This window comes from Myotis brandtii, unplaced genomic scaffold (assembly GCF_000412655.1).
Source record: "Myotis brandtii unplaced genomic scaffold, ASM41265v1 scaffold569, whole genome shotgun sequence".
Taxonomy (NCBI): Eukaryota; Metazoa; Chordata; class Mammalia; order Chiroptera; family Vespertilionidae; genus Myotis; species Myotis brandtii.
In genome coordinates this window covers 48,722-61,544 of record NW_005370127.1, presented here as the reverse complement: position 1 = coordinate 61,544, position 12,823 = coordinate 48,722, and positions in this window count along the sequence as shown.

Below are 12,823 nucleotides of genomic sequence, written 5' to 3'. Positions count from 1 at the left end.
TTTTCTTCTCCCAGCAGAAAAATAAAATACTCCAGTGGCAATAGAATGATTGTTCTTTTTAAATGTTGTGCTTAATACAAATTAGATGATTGCAGTCATTTGACCTCAACACTGCTCTCCCTCCTGATCTTGTACCTGGCATCCTGTGGGCACATGTGGGACACCATGTCCTGGGGCTGTACCAGGCTCTCTCATTTAAGCAGATGGGGAAACAGTCATTTGAGCGGATGGGGCATGAGCCCAGAAAAGGTACAACCAGCTGCAAACAGACCAGTAAATATGGTTGTTACACATCTGGTAGGCAGTTGCACAGTGATGCAACTAATGGTGCTGGTATTTAAGTGGCCATTAGCAGACTCCAGATTCTGTGCACACAATTAAGAAGTGCCCTGGAAGCTCCCTCTCAGTGCTGCTCTGCTCTCATTTGGCTGCAGATCCGGCCAGCAGCAGAGCTCACATTTGCATGGCTGTCATCATTGCCTGAGGGAGAGAGAAAGTCCATTTTATCAACAGGAGAAAGGAGGTTCTAAAGTGGGCCCCACACCAATGGGGCATCTCAGAACTGATACTTACTTTGGCCCTTTCCTGCGAGGTTGAGAATGCCAGCCTGGCATGCCATGCATTTCTAGTGTCTGGCTCTCATTAACCCTGAATTGGCAAAACCTAGAGCCTGTTAATCCGAGTGATTCAATATTCTTGAGTGCCAGGCTATTCCCTTCAAACCTCTGGCACAGTGCAGAAGGGGAGGTGCTTTTTCCTTCTGAGGCCTCACCTGTCCGGAGAACTGAGCTGAGTCTGTCAACCTTGCCAACCTCTTGTAAGATCCCGAGAATCCTAGGCTGGGAGAGCCACTCCATTGCCTTAGGGATTTGTTTATAGTTAAAATGCAAATATCATTGGCCAAGATATTTATTCAGAATGTTTTTTTTTACCTTGCCTGAGAAGTTAGAATAATGGAGAGTTTAGAGATTTGAGGAAGGTGGGGCTAAGTGTAGATGAGGGACATTTCTGACTGGAAAAGGGGAACAATGGCAAGAAGACACTTTACCTACCTTTGCTGGCCTGCCCCACCCCCTGCCCCTAGCAAAAGCTCTTGTTTTTTAATTCTTCTTCTTCTTCTTAGGTATGATTAAAAACAACCACTACCCCTACCACCACGTCCTAATATGCTACATGCTGCCCCGAAAAGAGTGGTGACATCATGTTTGCTGGGGCCAGTCTGGGTTATGCTTGCCGTCCTGATGTAATTATTCATAGTGGCCCCCCTTTGAATTGCGATCATGTAGTCACCCTATTTGTAGGCACCTCATAGAAAAATGCCATTTGTTTTGTCTCTTGTTTAATCTCTTTAGTTTTTTCTTGTTTTGGGGGAGCAGCAAAGAGACACATGCTTCTACGTTCACACAGTAATTTAGCGACAAGGAGAAACGTGAGTCGATTGGGAAAAACACCAAGGCAAGCCTAAAAGGAGTCCAGGTGCACAAAAATGCAGATTGCAGTGGGACATCGGTCCCAGGTTCCTCCTCAGGCCCCAGTCTCACTGGAGTCCCCGCTCAGCACCAAAGCTGCCGAGGGGAGAAGCTTTGGGAAGCTGGCGTGCAGGGCTGGGCTCTTGATGACCCAGTGGTGTGAACAGAACTCTTTTGGGTACAATATGCTAATGATGTGGCTACGTGGTGGGGGCAGCATGTGACAGAGGTACTCACTGAGGTAGGTCACAGTCACGTATGCTGCCAGCCCCAGCAGTAAAGCAAAGGCTGACACTCAACCTGGCTGCCTCCACTGGGAAGAAGGGTTCTTAGAATTAGGAAAGATGGGCTGAGCAGGGGCTTGGGAAGCTTGCTCTGCTGGACTGATCTGTGTCCCAGTACTAGGGTGTTTAGAGATCTGTACACACACACACACACACACACACACACACACACACACACACACGCACACACGCACACACACACGCGCGCATGCACACACACACTCTTTCACCCATACTATTTACTAAATAGCAGGCACTCGACATATGGCATATAGATGGGAGGTGTTAGTGTGGCATAACGGAAAAAGATCTGGTTTGGGGGGCAATCCAACTTGGTTTCAAATCCTCCCAGCTCCATGATTTACTGGCTATGTTCCCTCAAATTTCTTAAACTTTCTGAGTCTCAGTCTCCTCAACTATGAAGCATGGCTATTGTGAGGATGAACTGGTAAAATATCTCCCAGTCCTGAGCTTCAGGTGTGACCCATATGATCAGTCCATAAATGGCAGTCACCAGTTTTTCCTCATTCTTACTTCAGCTCTAGTTCTAAGAACCTTTAAGTTGAGCAGGGGGAGGCTCCCAGAAGAGAAGAATGTACTCTCTTCTGGCCATGGGAGCATGCCCGCAGTCAATCTTTTATTTAGTTACAGATTTTATATTCCTTACTGGCAGCATCCAGGTCTGACCTGACTCACCTCACTTCATATACGCCATAGGGGCCTAGCCTATGCCTGGCCTCTGGCTTGCATATGTGTAATCATTGTTACTGCTGCTGAATGAAGGGATGAAGCTGGGTCGGGAGCAGGGAGAGTGTTCCATTTGCTAGGGGCCATGGAGCTCAGAATGATGTTCTGGTCCTTTGAGGTCCCTGCAGGCAGATCCTGTAGAGATTTATCATAGGAGTTTGTCTCTCAAAGACACTGCTGAGGGTCTGCTCCTCTTTTTTCCCCTACTGTCCCCAAACGATAAGAGGGTAACAAGATCTGTCTCCTGGAAAATGGCCTGCTCTTGGCCCGTTTCTGTTGTGCATTCTCTGTGTTTGGCCTTGACTCTCCTGTGTTCTGTGCTGTGAGCAGAATATCAATTGGTGAGGGGAAGCAGCAAGCCAGGCCCTGCCAGCGCAGTGTGCGCACTGTCAGGGGAAGTCATGCTACATGCACGGAAAATAACTTCCTTTTCTCAGTTTGTAAATTAGCTCAGGATGCCTGGGATTATGATCCCTTATTCCCATAAATAGTGCTTTAAAAGGAACAAGCAAGACCAAAAACAACAAAGGAATCAGAATGCAGCTCTCTTGGCAGCTCCAAAGAGCAAGCATGGGTAGGAACACAATCTGACAGTCCTTAGGGCACCCTGAGTTGTCCCCTCTCCCTGGATCCCACCTTTTCTCCTTAGCATCACCCCTACTTTGGCTGCTTTATCATGAAAAGCTTGGATTAAGCCTTGGGGCTGCCAGGCTGGAGAGAAGAGGAGGGTCCCTGTTTCTAGAGGAGAAAAGTCACATAAAATGTTGGATTTCTGTGCCTGCTGGTCTACCAGACTTTTCAGAAACAGGTTTATACTTTATATGATTTTGTCATAGATGCATTGACAATCAGAGCAGGAAATGGACCAAAACATTCCCCACCTCACTTTTTTATCCCAGAGATAAGGACATTGAGACCCAGAGAAGGCAAGTGACTCGCCCAAGGTCCTCACTCAGGTGAGTATGACTGTGCTTCTGCTTCATTGCTTTGCCTATCAAAGAAACAGACTTAGGGCTCCCAAGGGGGAAAACGGGCATATTTCCCCATTTCATTTTATTCCAGAGCGAAAAACACATTCCTATTTGTTCTTACTCTACTTGTAAACTCTAATGACTAGTTCTAGTGTTAAGTACTTAACATGATTTACTTAACTAGCTAATTGCTAACAATGAAAAGTAGTTTTCTTTGACCTTTTATAGTCCACGTTCCTCCCACACAGAAAAGAAGTCCCAATCATCAGCGATTTGGTGACATTGGCATAAAAGGTGAATTACTTGGCAGAAAACCAGAGTCCAATTCCGGAAGGTCATGCTTTTCTCTACTAAACACCCTATACTCCCTTATAAAGTAAAATGTAGAAGGAAAAGGACATTTTGGAATTGAAAGCATTACGCACACCTATATATTCACTGAGCACAGAGGGGAGTTAATCTGGTAGTAAGTGTAGGGAGACTGGAGCCTCAGGGGCCTGACTTCAAGTCTTGCCTCCCCACTTTTTTAGAAGAAGGACTTTGAGCAAAGAACTTGCCTCTAAACCTCTGTTTTCTCAGCTGCAACATGGGTTTGATAGCTGTGCCTATTTTGTAGAGTTGTTATGAGGATTAAGAGGATTGCTATATATGCAAAGTTCCAAATAATGTATATGGTGTATAGTAAGTCCTTGATAATTGTTATTACTATTGTTCATAAATACATATGGAAAAATATGAAAGGTCATAAAAGTATGAAGAAGAAATGCTGCCTCAATTTCATTCCTCTGAATTTGCTACTCTTCCCATTGTGGAATCATCATAATATAATGGGTATATAATTTAGCAGGCTGCTTTTATTCATTTAGCATTCTTTTGTGAACATCTTCCCTTCTTCTTCAAACACATGATTTTTAATGTCTACAAAATATTTCATAAATAGACATACCATAATTTATTTAACTATTTACCCATTGTTGAAAGTTAGTTTTGTTTTCCCCATTTTTTTTATAAACATCCTGACATATCAATCTTTGTTTGCACTTTTCATCATTTTCTTAGGATAGATTTCTAGAAGTAAAATTATTGGGTCAAAACATAAACATGTCAGAATCTTGATTCAAACTGGCAAGTTGCTTTGCAAAAAGAAGCAGTGCTTACTTTTTAAAGCTCATTCTTCAAAGCTGCACACATCAACATTTCCCAATAGTCTGGGTTTCTGTTTGTTTGTGTGTGAAAAGGGTAGACAAATTGTTAACTTATGTTCTTGTTCAATCAAGAGTCAATTTCCTTCTCCTTCTACTCCTATGCTGCCTTGGGAATGTCCCTGATTTGAGGGTCCTTTTGGAGAGTTACCCAAGCCTGAGCTGACCTCATGACCTCAGCTTATCTAATTCAGTCTTCTGACCAGAGAAATAGCATCTTCCATCATACTCATCTTTAAAAGCTTTCCGAGCAGCTGGGCCCATGGGTTCTTTGCTTAGTGTATTACTAATGCCTCTCATTTGCTTGAAATTACTGCTTGAGTTTACCTCCCAAATCCTTGACCAATTTGGTCTTGTTAAGCAGTGTTCTCCAGGGGCACGTCTTCTCTCCACACTGTGTGGGCCACCATGTCACAGGGGTGCCCTGTCTGTACTTCTCTGGGTTCAGCACAGGAAAAGTTTGCTACATGGCACAAATATTAAGCTTCTTCTCAAGCTACTCTATGTTGTTAGATCTAGAATCTTTACCTTTTCTGGAATCACCCTTTCTAGTCTCACTGCCCTGCCACACCCCTCCCTCCTCCCCAAGATCGGGGGTCCTGTTCTTTCTGCACCAAGTGCTGCATACTTATCTAATTGGTCTCTTTGTTGCCAACCTCTTCCTCCTCCAACCTGTCCTAGATGCCAGATTAACACTCCTGAGACACAGTTCTGGGGCTGCCACTCTTCACTAATGACCAGTTTAAGCACACTCTGAAGGCCGCGCATTGTGTAGACTGTCTCCTGGTTGGCCCATGACACTTTCCAGCCAAACCATATTACTTGCTGTTTCCCGAATGGACCCAATCCTTGCCAGTCATTGTTTCCCTTTGCCTTAATTGTCCCTCTCCCTCCATGTTTTTCTTGCAATTTCATCTATCAGTGCCAATCCCAAATACCCATATATGAAGCTTGTCTTAATGCCTCTTCCTTCACTGGAATGAAAGCTCACCCACCATAAAAATAAGGCACATTAGTTCCCTTTCCTCAGTTTCCCTCTTAAAACAATGATTTTCTAATCTTCCCTTTGTCTCATTCTTCGTAGATGATAAAGATTACCCACCTTTATTATTGATCTCTTATTATTTCATCTTCCCTTTGTCCCAATTTCAGTAGATAATAAACTCCTGGAAGGCAGGACAGTGCTTGCCTCCTAGCACTGTATCCCTTACATCACCCAGAGTGGGCTTTTACATGGTGGGCACTCGTTCTGAGACAGATGTTCTCAGACACAGCCCTCCTCTCACGCTGCCACAGAGTGGGAGCAGCACAGCTGCCTGGATTTATTGCTTTTCCCAGGAGAGGCAATTATAATGCTTTATCTTCCCTCTTTGGCTTTCAGCCAGTGGTTCTATACCTAGTCTTTAATTTTCTTTTGTTTAAAGGGATGTTCTGTCCACTCAGTCAAAGCTAAATAATGATGGTAAGGAAAATTGCTGCTACTTATTGAAAGCCTACTACGTGCTAGACACGGTGTTTTTCATATGGAATCTCATTTATTAATATTCATAAAAATCTGAAAAATTAGATATTGTTATCCTACTTTATGAATGAGAAAGTTGAAACTCAGAGAGGTTAAAAATATACCCACATCACTTAAGTAGTAGATTAGAATTGGAGCAAGAGTTGAACCAAGATCTATTGGTCTAAATCGTTTTCAGTAAGTATGTCCCACTAGAAAAGGATGACATAAGGCTGGGCAGGATGTCAGCCTCTGGCTCACTTTTCCTGAGATCTAGCACCCTGAGGTTTTTCAGTGGGGGAAGTGCATACTTCTATTGCAGCTTAATTATGCTAAGCCCCTGGTTCCTCTTCATCCTGGGGCAGCGCCTCGGAGAGGACAGGGGAAAGGTGAAGCGTCTACTGTGTGCTGCTCCTTGGTGAGATCGTTGACGGTATACATACTCGGGCTTCTTCCAGAGCTCTCTAGAGCTTCTCGATCTATCACTGCATCCAGGGGCAAAATATACTCTTTGACATTCAATTATGGGAAAACTGACTCCTTGCTACACTCACCTGGTCATCTGCTTGCTCAGGGGAAGGAAGTTGAAAATGGTGTAGTATATGCTAAGATTAAAACATCATCAAATGTCTTACTTTAGGCATCAAAACTGGGTATGTTCAGAGCAGCCTTGAACAGACTGTCAAACTACAGCCGGAAGGCTGGGGAGGGTTGGGGGGCGGGAGTGTGAGGGGGTAAGAGATCAACCGAAGGACTTGTATGCATGCATTTAGGCATAGGGGGCAGAGCAGCTGGGGAGAGGTCAAGGCGGGGAAAGGAGACATATGTAATACTCTTTGTAATACTTTAAGCAATAAAAAAAACTGGGTATGTTGGGATAATTCAATGCTAATATTTAAAGAACTCTAGAAAACAGCATACTAGCATAATGCTTGAAATAAAATAGTTATTTAATAGACAGTAATTAGATAAGTGAATGAATGAATTCAGGAATACAGGAACGAATGAATGTTATTTTTATGGCAAGCAATAGGGAAAAATGATATCTTCCAATTATTAGCAGCATGACTTTGGGTAACTTATTCTGAGGCTCAATTTTGCCATTTGTAAAATGGTGATGCTAATACCTGTTGTCAAGAACTGTGAAAAGCTTAAATTTTACCTGACTTCCAGCTTACTTGTTAGCCTGCCACAGTTTCAAAGTTGCTGGGAGAGGATGTGGACTTTTGGGTCAGATACATGACTTTATTACTCATGGAACAGCAAAACATGAACATCATATTTGTATAAGTCCCCCCGGCAATGCTCAGATGGCTGGCTATACACACAGCCAGCTGTGTAATAGGAGAGGAATCCCAGGCTTAGAATCCTAAACTTATAAAAGGCAGGAAGCATGCTATCTCTATCTTTTCAGGCTGTTTGCTAATGTCCTCGAGAAGATATTCTGGAACAAAGGGAGCTATTGCTTTGCTTGTAAGACATACAGGAATTCATGAGATCCATGAAGAGTTGTCTCCCTCAAAAACCTTATGGATCTTTTTAAAAAATGATTAAATGATCTAACATACTGTATCAGTTAGGATAATTCAGGTTATGCTTCAGTAACAAATTTCTTTGCCCTAAACTTCCAAAGAAATATTTCTTGCTAATGCCACTCACTAATGGGGAATGGACTGGGAACTCTGTTCTAAGTTATCCTCACTATTGGTCCTAGGGTGAGGAGGTTTCATGATGTGGCACATTGCCATGGCAGAGGGAAAGTGAGTGTGCAAAATAGCATGCTGGCTCTTAAAACTCTATCCCAGAAGTGACATACATCACTTTTGCTCACATGCACTGTCCAAAGCAAGTCACATGGTTCAACCTAACTGTGAAGGGGCAGGGAAGTATGCTCAAAAGAAGAACTGAAAATATTTATTTGGTAGGCAGCACGAAATACTGCTACACAAACCCAAAGTCTTTGCACAAGGTTTGGCACATTAAAAATGGAAAATTTTCTCTTTCTTACCACTCCTGGAGAAGTATGGGCAGGCTCAGAAGTGTGAGTCTTTGGTTTATAAGAAATTCACAGTGGTCATGGATTCAGATTTTTTTCTGGCTATCCATGGCTGTGGTCAAGAAAATTTGCACATTTCCCAACATAAAGTTGTGTCCAAGCTTGTACATCAAATTAATCAATAGTCATTATTAACATATATTCAAATTCACGATTTTGTTGGTCAACATTTAAAATGAGGAACATATAATTTCTCCCAATTCCCAATTATTGCACTAATTGAGATACTAACTAGATTGAAAAAGAGAAGAAAAATTTTGATTTTTACTCATGATACAATGCAACCACAGATTCAATAGCAAGAATACTTCCTGACTTAAACTCATTCCCCTATCTGACTAGAAACTACTGAATGTTGTAGAATGAAATAAACATTATGGATCATCATGGCCTCCATGCTTTACAGTTGTTTTTTTTAAATGCCAGACAGGTCATAATTAATGTTTTCTATAAATATGCTTTGAGACCCCTCTATCTGTCAGGTTCTAGAAGTGTTGAGGATCTGAGTATAGAGTGAAAAGCAAAGCAGACACAGTTACTGACCGCATGGAGCTTAGAGTCTACAGGGGAAAAAAGATCATCATAAAAGCTAACTTTTTTTATGGCTTGCTTACTAGGGGCTGGGTGCAGGGCTATGTAATATATTTTCATTTCATAAAAGGTTCAGCAGCCCTTTGGTGGTTTATTATTTATGATAACCCTGCAGAGATAATGGAAACCACAGACCAGAGACAGTGTAGTCAAGGCTCAGAAAAGTCATTTGGCATTTTCTGAGGGTACTAGAGTTGCTAGGACAGAATCCAGATAAGTCTCAGAATTCAGGTAACCCAGATGATAGATGATAGATGCACTGACACCTGGACATTTTCACTAACCTGCATCACAAGAACCATTCTTGTTCACAAGCTATGGATTCCCCATTTCCAAGCTGCACCTTCTCTTAGTTAATATTCTCCATCAATGAACGAATTATTCAGAGAACTTATTGCACACCTATTTGGTGCCAAGCACTGTGCATCTACAATTATCTTTCTATAATTATCTGCAAGGGTAGGAAATTGAAGATCATAGACGAAGAAGAGACTTTCCTGTTATTCCAGGAATAAAAATTGGTAGAAGAAACCAGGATTCAACCCACTATGTTGAGCCAGAATTCTTCCCAGGGGCTTGATGCTGCCCCTCCTAACTGCTGGCAGGCCTGGCCCGTGGATGTTCCCAGACCTATAACCATGGCTCCTGCCAGACATCCCTAAATCCCGCTGCAATAATGCCAGGTTATGAAATCCAGGCAGCTTTAGCAGAAACAGACTCATTTGGGAAACACCTGCCTCTCCACACTACAGCAGTATAACATGCAGCTTTTACTCACCTATTTTAATGAATTCAACAAACATTGATTGAACAGCTTCAATGTGGCAGGCCCAGGAGGCTAGCAGACAGAGCCAACACAGCCCTGCTCTGCAGTGGCTGAACATCAAGAGTGTGAGAGAAGCTTAGAACCAGAAACTGTAATGCAAGCAGACTTAACTCAGGGTTAGAGCAAATAAAGGGCAACAGGAGAACAAAGAGACAGAGGAGAGAGAAGAGAGAGAAAGAGAGAGAGAGAGAGAGAGAGAGAGAGAGAGAGAGAATCCAGGAAGGTTCTGGGGGGGAAATGTAATGGTCACAGTCTTGAAGGATGACTACGGCTCATGTGCTAGACCCGGGGCAGTGAGGGGAATGGAGGGAAAGGGTGAGTGTGAAGGAGCCAAGCCATGCAGGCAGGAAAAGGTGCTGCTTCTCCCAGAAACTGGTAAGCTGGAGAAGTTGTTTGTCCAGAACTCACAAAGTCTGACCTATTTTCACAGAGACCCCGAGGAGGAGTGGCTTGTAGAAGGCAGGTGCAGTCCGAGGGGCTGCCTCTGGGGTGAGCTGAGAAGAGAGGACACCATGGACACTTCAAAAATCTTATATGAAAGGAAGCCATCTGGTGCCTAGTACCAAGCAAACTTGTTTTTATTTTCTCCAGGCTTCTGGGCTCTGGTGTCTGGTGTGCTGTCCCCTTGGGCTTCGTGAGTATGGAGGGACTCATGGCTCCCTGGGCTGGCGAAGGGCTGCATCCACACCTGAAGCCTGACTGGTCCCTGTCTCTGAACCTCTGCAGAGAGCGGTCCCCATGGTGAGCTGATGAGCTACAGCTGTCACTTTAGGAGCCCCTCGGGTCTCCACTGCCTCCCTGCCTGTCTGCTTGTGGAAGAAGCATGGGTTTTTAATCCTGGCCAGTTACATCTGGAAAAAAACAATCCAAACGTTAATCCGTCCAGAGAGAGAACGAATCCATGTCTCCTGCAGCCATATCTTTTGTTTTTCATCCCTGGATTTTTAAATCTCATTATGAAGCCAGAACGAACCCCTGCCAGCCTGCCTCCTACCCTTCAGGCAGCCTTTTAAACATTTCTTTGTGCTTGGTCTCCTTATGCTCCTCACTCACAGAGTTCCTTTCATCTGGAAGTGGCCCAGCTCTTGAAATAGCTAAATAAAGCCTCGCTACACCCCCATGAGGAAAGAGGCGATCATAACTTGCTTTCCTCCTGCCTGAGAGGAGATGAAGCGTGGATAGTACAGTGACTTGGTTGAAGAGTCCAGCTCCTGCCACTGGAAAATAAGAGCACTGGCCACAACATCCTGCTCTTATGTGCTTCTGCAGAAGTGGACTCACATGTTCAAAAAAGAACTCGGTGTATTTCTTCCTAAACCTGCTCCTCCTCCTGTGTGCCCTGTTTAGGAAAATGGCATCAACTCATCACCCAAACCTGGAATTTTCTACTCTCCTAGGCTGTAGGCATTTGTGGCTCTCTCAATGCCCATGCCTCCTCTCTAATTCTCTCTGACACTTTAGGGCAGCCTGCATGCCTGGATTACTACCACAGCTCACTCTCCGCAGTCCCTGTTACTACTGTGCTTTTTTCTTAATCGACTCTCCAGGCTGCTGTCAGAATAATCTTTCTAAAATACACAGTTAGGTCACGCCTCTGCTTAAAACCCTTCTCCTACAGGGTCACATTTAAACTCCTTAGCCTGGAGTGCAAGTTCCATGCTCCATGCTCGAGCCTTCCTGTCTAACCTCATTTTCTACCTGTGCCCCTCTGTACTCTTCATAACCAGCCATTTAGATCCACTTTCTGTTCTCTGGATGCCTTTGCACATGCTCCCTGCACTACTCTCACCTGCTCTCAGGGGAAGTCCTGCCCACCATCAAAGCCCGGCTCAAGAGTGGTCTCTACTCTGAACAGCAGATGGAGCAGACCGCTTGCTCCTTTGTGTCACATTAGACCTAAGGAGGTAAAATATGGGGTGCAAAGTAATCCTTTCAACCAGCGAGTGGCTTGCACTTTTCTCTGTCCCCAGTAAGGATAACCTCAGGGTGAATGATGACAACATGACAAAGATGTCCATCTTCAGCCAATATCGTGGCATCTGGTGTTTTGATTCTGAACCCAGGGGTTAGCTGGAAAGTATAAGAGGAAACTCCTGTGAAGACCCTTCTCTTATTGACTTTCACATGAATGTGTGGTTTTGAGCTGGTACTGAGAAGGTACCTCTCTCTGCAGGCAGGTGTGGGCTCCTCTGATGTGAAGTCATTCCTGGAAGATTATTAACTTGGAGACAAGGCGATCTTCAGACAGGAAACCAGAATTTAGAAGGTGGGCCTTATTCAGGCAGGGAAAGGAATTTTCTGGCTTTCTCAGGGCTCTGGTCTCTTTGATAAGGACTTCGAAGAGTGGTTTTAACTTTGACGGTAGTTGCTGCCTAGAGAACTGAGTCCAAGTCTCCTCTCAATGAGGAAGTGTGCTGTGGTTGATTGGTGATCTGCCAGGAGCAGCCCAGGGAAACCACGCAGCCCGTAGGCTACAAATTGGCCATCTCTGGTGCAGAGAGTCACAAGACCCTGCCAGGGTGGCAGGGACTAAACGTGACCTCCAGCATGTGGAGGCAGCAGGACAGCCAGTCAGGGAGGCCTCCCCATACGGGTCATGTGCTAAATATGGATAAACTACATGTGTAAACATGATCTGGTTGCCTATTTTTTAAGTATTTTTTTGATCCCTTGGCCATTAGTGTAATCTTCCAAAGTGTGGCTGGGTCTCTGCTTTGTCACAGGGTGGAGGACACATGCCTGGTCTGGTGTACACAGAAGTACAAGCTGGTGAGAACAGTGACACTGGCTGTGGACAGCACCCTAAGACCCCCAGGCTCACCTCAGGGCCCAGGCTGCTCTCCTTATGTGTGTATTTCCCTTCTAGGTGAGCTGAATTCTAATTCTCTGTAGGCAGCATTTCATTCTTCTAGTTTCAGCTTGTCCAGAATTTTGCTAGACACTTTTGCCAAGATGGTGTCTAGCAAATTCTTAGTTTCATTAGGAAAAGACTACATAGAAGGGAAAGGCAATGATTAAGACCTAAGTTGAGTGAATATTTATAAAGTTTTTTAAAAAACCACTTTATTGAGGCACACGGACAGTAAAAAGCTGTACACATTTAATGAGCTTAGGGACAAATATACATCTATGAACCCATCACCATCAACTAGCCATCACCTCCTGAAGTTTTCTTT